The following is a 6,301-nucleotide window of genomic DNA, read 5'->3' as shown; positions in this document are numbered from 1 at the left end:
GCAGATAGGAAATGGCAGTTCCTGTCTCAGGGACAGGCAGAAAAAAAGGTGAGAGGCAGAAGAAGACAATTTAAGCAGCTGAATGGCTTGGCCAGACACTGAGCTCTGTTCTGAATTTCAACTCAGAGCTTTGGACCCCAGCACCATTTACATAGAAGTTATTGTTTTATAAAAGTCCACTGGGTTATGCAGAGCAAGGCATAACTAAATGCAGTCTAAGAATATGATACTTAAGACTCACAAAATCCATGTCTTAAAATGTCCTTTTATGGGCCTTTTCCAAAATAATAGCTCCCTCAGACTCAAATGCCTCATGCCCAAGTAAAGATTTTGTTTAATTCATAAAGAAGTTGATTTGTCTGCTAGATTGTTTCCCATGGATCAGTCTGTTTTGCAAACAGAAAACATACCAGCATCCAGCTGGGTGTTACTGCTGCCAATTTCAAGACAATAAATGGTTCAGTACAGAGCAAAATTCAAAACTTTTATTCCACAGAGCAATAAAAGCAGTAGACATTGCCTACTGACACGCTGCCAGAGTAAATATTACCTACTGTATAAGTTTCCATTCAGAACTTTCATCAGGCCAGAGTACAACCACAGACATTATCAAGCTTTATACTGCATTAAAGGAGTTTTCATGAATGACTGAAAAACATTTTAATTACATTTTCAAACATTGCATCTTAATGAGCTACAGACTCCCTCAACAGCAGTATATAATGGGTTGGCACTGTGCTCCTGAAAAAAGACAGTTTATTTTGGGATGGAGCCTTCAGGGGACAGTTAAGCGGCATCCATGGTATTCTGGCACCCCAAGACAGGTGTCCCCTGGCTGTGTCACAGTTTCAGAGCTCTAGGTATCTCCCAGTCATTAAAAAGGCAGATTTTTTTTCACTCTGAGAAAATTATATTCCCCGGACAGAAGGCAGACCATAAAATGCATATGCACCATCCTAACAAAGCTTTTAAATAAACTTAGTCACTTCTATAAGATAAACCAAGTCTCTTTTCCTTGGTTTAATACAAGTCCTTGTGGACCATCTTCCAAGATTTCATCTGATTTGGATTTTTTCTTTCTTTCTTTGGTTGTTCTTCCTTTACAATGCCCCTTTAGAGCTTTCTCCAGTGAAACACCATAACTTTTTCAGCAAAACATTTATCTGGTTTAATAATGTACCTTAAGCTGTCGTTGCATCCAGCAGTGCCACACTACCGAAGCCTCCTCTCTCTTTGCTCTTACTGACTTCCTCTGCTACTTTGCCTCTTTTTAGGTCGAACTTTATTATTTTCTTAAGGCAGTTTTTATGAGCAAGATTTTTCTCTGCTCTACCCACTGCTCACCAGCTTTCTTCTCAGCTAGATGAGCATGCACGGCATTTCCAGACTGCTCCATGCTGTAGCCTGACAATGGTCAGAAGTGTCCCCTCCTGGGGCTTGGGAATACATGCACAACTACTAGGAAGTGTAAGAGTGGCCCAGGAAAGGCTTATATGGAAGCTGTGCATTAGGGATGCTTTGAGTAAATGTGCTCTGCAGCAACATGCCAAGAGATGGGAATTGCTTAGGGACCGCATTTGTATTTCAGTCAAAAAGAGGTGCTCCTTTGCAAGATACAGCATTTGGTGGAAGAGAAACTCTGAAGAAACTACAGGAATGAGCCAGGGAAAAGACAGAGGCAGGAAGGGTGGTCTTTGGGACATCAGGAGTTAAAACTGGGAGGTTGTGATCTATTTATGGAAAAGAGCGAAGAGCTTTGTGTATGTGGTAACCAGTCCCAGCTCTTGGAGCCATCGAGGTGGCAGAATCAAACTTAGAATGCTAATTACTGTAACTGAAGAATGAGTATACTTATTATCTGATATAAAGCAATTTTAGAAACACCCACAGTTTTAAAATAATGGTAATAACAGTAATTGAAAACATGAACTGACAAGTCACTAACAACCCATTATATCACAGCAGTGTGGAAGAGCCTTGAATCTCTACAAAGCGTCCTTCTGTCAATCCTTGACAAATACACACACCTCAATATAGTCTAAAGAACTGCTGCGCAGAAGATGTTAAAATATGTCACAGCCCAACACCCAAATCATGGTGTTTCTGATAAGTCTTTTTGTTACTGGAGTAAGGTGAAAGTCAAAAAAATGTATTAGTAGCTGGTTTCAGAAACATGTACTGGTTTGTCCAAACAGGTTTGTCCCTTAGTGTAAATCAAATTAACTATTCTGAGCTACCTGTTTTCACTTGGACCCAGACAGGTGTCTCAGTCTCCTCTTATTTGGGCTTATATGGGATAAATATAAATTAAACCAGCAGAAACTTAAAAACTGCCCCTATTTATCACACAGAGTAGTAACTCAGAAAGTGTGTTGCATTCAGACTTGTGGCTTAAGCCAGAAATCTCAGCTAAGCACCCTCTCCTCAGGGAGCTGCAGCTCCTTGCCTGCCTGTCTCTTGGGTTGAAGCAGGCGAGGCGAGGGAAAGGGACATGGGCACAAGTCCCATGTTGCTCTCTGTTTCCTTAGCCTGCCTTAAAGTTTTACAAAGAAGAAAGAAACTTAGTGAAATACAGACTGGATGTGATGGGGGTTGGGGTGGGGTGGGGATGGGTGGGGAATGCTTTATTTTCTTCCAGCCATTCTGGTCTTTATTTCATGGAATTCGATTTGTGGAAGTAGCAGCATAATGCAACTGTGAAAACAGCTACATAAAATTCCCCCTCCCTATTCTATGTCGGCATTCAGGAGCTTTAGGATACCTTATCCTGTGGCTGCCCATGGAGAGTGACAAGCAAAGGAAGTGGGAGGACAAAGAGGGAACTTATTTGCATTCCTTGTGCTTTCTGATTTTGGAATTTTCTCCTGATATAATTTACAGGTTGATCCAGTCTCTAGTTAGCCCCAGAGCTAATGAGCTGCAAGAGCACTGTAAGTCAGTTTGTCTTCCTACAGCCCTTCTGTGCCCTGCACCAAGAGCAGCTCAGCCACATCCAGGCTTGCCATTTCCTCCAGATTTGCGCAACCTCAGAATATGAGATCGATCTGGACCCTCATCCTGATTTTTCAGTTGCACAGAGGAGGCTGGGGAACAGGGGTCTGACTTTGCCAGCATGTTCTCATGAGCCCACACCAGGGCTGGGATTTGCAAGTTTCCATCTGTGGCCAGTCCCAGCATGCTTACTGCCATGCACAATGCGGTTACGCTTTGCTCTCTCCTTGTGTCTTTCCGGATGTCTGCCATCTGGCAGACCCCACTTGCATTCGCAGTGCTCTCCGAAGAGGGTGACAGATTTGCTTGCCACCAGCCACACAAACGCGCACATTGTATGGGGCTGGCTGTGTGCCTGGCTGCACCTCTCTATAGCATAGCCCACCCACTCTGTACATCTCAACCCAGATACATAATCAGCTCGGTATACAATAATTCATTCTTATTTCAAAACACTCTTGCCCTGCTTGCTACCACTTCATTAATTTCTTAGACTGAGTTGCATCATTTCTTTTCTGAGTTACACCCAGCAGCTCCACTTCTGCATCACAGCTCCAGAGCTGCACTGTCCAGAGCACCCATGGGCATAAAGATGGCCAGCATCCGCGTGCGCTTGGTGCCTCACAAGATAAATGGGAAAGTGGTGGATGTAGAGTGTGAGATAGCCTGTTGCTGTGGTGTTTACATGGCAGCCCTTGATATTTTAGGAAACCACATGGTAGATATAGAATTAACAGAATAATATTTACGATTAAATTAATCTCTGAGCCAACACCTCAGTTAAGGGTGGTGCATGTCTGTAGCTCTCACATGAGGTGACATATAGTTTTAGTCTATGGAAAACCCCATGGAATGATAATTTAGGAGAGTCAGATAGGATTAGGGTGTTCCCTGTCCTGTGCTATGCCAGTGACACTCCAGTTCCCCGCTGCCTTCCATTGCTTCAAACCAGACCTCATGGCTGAGTGCAGGAACACCACTGTGCCCATCACGTTCCCAGAGGCCTTGCCTGCAGCTGGCAGGCACTGCTTTCGGCTGGGACAGCTCAAATTCCCTGGAGACTGAAGTAGCTGTAGTCTACCAGCCAGCCCAAAATCACTCAGCTCAAACTGAAATGAATGGTAAGTGAAGGTAAAGTGAAATTATATTGGCATGCAAAGTGGAAGTGTTCAGTTGCTGTCAGACACACAGAGAAATAAGGAGGAGAAGCACAGATGGCTGGCAGTGATTTTTTTTTCAAGCTCTGTTTGGCCCTCCAGTTCTTCCAGCATTGGATTGCTGAGCTGGAGTTCAGTCCCTGGGTAAGGCATCCGTTATCTCTAGGTATCTCTAGCCTGGTAATTTAATTTGGATCAAGAAATTTTTAAAATTAGTTTTGTGGTTGCTGCCCTTACTGTGGCTCACACCACAGGATAGTCTTAGAGTGTGCAAGCTGGATTCCTGTGAAGGAAGATGGAGCCAGAAGATAATTTTGACCACCAGCACGCACTCAGCCCACAGGACTGGATTAGAGCTGCCCTGTGACAAAATCCCAGTGATGTGTGCTCCCCTGGCTGTTTTCCTCTGTAGCTCCTTTCCTAGGGTGCTGCATTACGCATGTGGACCTAGCTGTGGCAACCTCTCCTGCATGGCTGGACATTGATTTTGGGTCTGAAATCTGGATTGCCCTGCTAGGAAGATGACATGACAGAAAGGAACATGAGAATCTCTTTTTGGCTACAAGGAAGGGATTTTGGGCTCATGCCACCCAAGGTACCAAGTAAGAGTTCAGCTAGAATTACCAGGCATCATCAAGAAGTCTTGACTTCAAAACTTCTACTGTATTCTCTCACATATATTGTTTAATCACAGCTCTTTGTGTTAACCCCCAGTGGTCTTAGCAGAAACATTTTACAGTGCAAGCAGCAAACTGCAGCATTGCTGTTTTCTCTGACAACCAGAAAACTAAGTTATTACACCTCAGCAGCTAAGTGTCAAAGCCTCAGGCCACAGACTCATTTTGACCTGTTTTTAATGAAAAACTAACCAGGAAAGGACAGCACAGGTGTTAGCCCACATAGATGGGGGCTGGCTGCTGGTTGCACTGCCTCCTTCCCCCAGCTTTCTTCAGAGACCCATGGGGAGCATGAAGTGTTTCAGATGTTTCAGAGGGTGCCTGGTACCACACTGCTGCATATTCAGGTCACATCGGCCAGTTATTCTTTACCCTCCGCAGAGGACAGCTGGCTCCCAGGCCTATCAGCTGAAGTGTCTGTGGTATTTTCCTCTAAACCGCAGTTTTTCTGGTGTGCTACAGCTCTTGGGGAGTCCTGCTGTGGCCAGCACAGAGCAGCACATGCGTTTACTTCCTCTGCGATAAGCTGCGGAAAGTGATACATCTGGGGGGAAACCTCGCATTGCTGCTCAGAGTGCAGGCTCAAAAATATGACCTGATACCTGTCACCAAGGTCATCTGATGGCTTTTCTCCTGTAAATGAAAAATCAACTTCCCTGCATGACCCAAAAGGCAATATAAAACTCATTTTGCAGACAAAGAGAGGAAAGGAAGAGGCAGCGTTTGCTTAACATAGCTTGGGCTCCAGGAGGAATTTGATCTTTTCTTAATATTCCTTTATCTAATTTATGGATTTTTCCATTCCTCTTTGCTCACAATGGTCCTGATGTGCAAAGCAGCAGCATCTTTATCATCAGCAAACCTGTGCAGTAATCTAGTCCTGCTCCCAGGCATTCCCTCAAACACCTGCAGCAGCCTGGGCACAACCATCTGCTGTTTCTTTCTCTCTCAAAACTCAAACTTTCTGCCTATAAACTGTGATCTATACATTCTGGTTTATTTTATTTCTCACCCAAGCAGCTGACTTCCAAACTGGGACCCACTGCTCCTTGGGATTTCTTCTCCTGGCGGTTTTCCCAGGTCCCTAATATGCACCACTTACCATGTCTGCCCACATGCTCTGAGCTGGCCAAATACCCAGGCTCACTTCTCTCATGGCTCATAGCTGTCAAACAGCTGCTCATCGCTGGTTCCTCCTCTGGGCTCAGTTGAGATCATGAATCTTCTCGGGTTTTCTGAGTCTTCTGTGCTGGCTCATTCTTTTTTTTTAGCTAACTGGACAGTGTTAATTTTGCCAAATTGGCCAAATTGGATTTCTTCTTGGCAGACCTTGATTCTGCAGCCACTGCATCCATTTGTGAACCAGTTTTCTACTTGCAAAGAGATTAAAAGATTTCTCCACTATGATTTTTTATAACAAGTGACAATAATTTTGGATTAGGTCATTCTTCTCATTAACAGAGAAACTAAGTGTGC

This window comes from Mesitornis unicolor, unplaced genomic scaffold (assembly GCF_000695765.1).
Source record: "Mesitornis unicolor isolate BGI_N332 unplaced genomic scaffold, ASM69576v1 scaffold18284, whole genome shotgun sequence".
Taxonomy (NCBI): Eukaryota; Metazoa; Chordata; class Aves; order Mesitornithiformes; family Mesitornithidae; genus Mesitornis; species Mesitornis unicolor.
Note: the sequence above shows the minus strand (reverse complement) of the source record.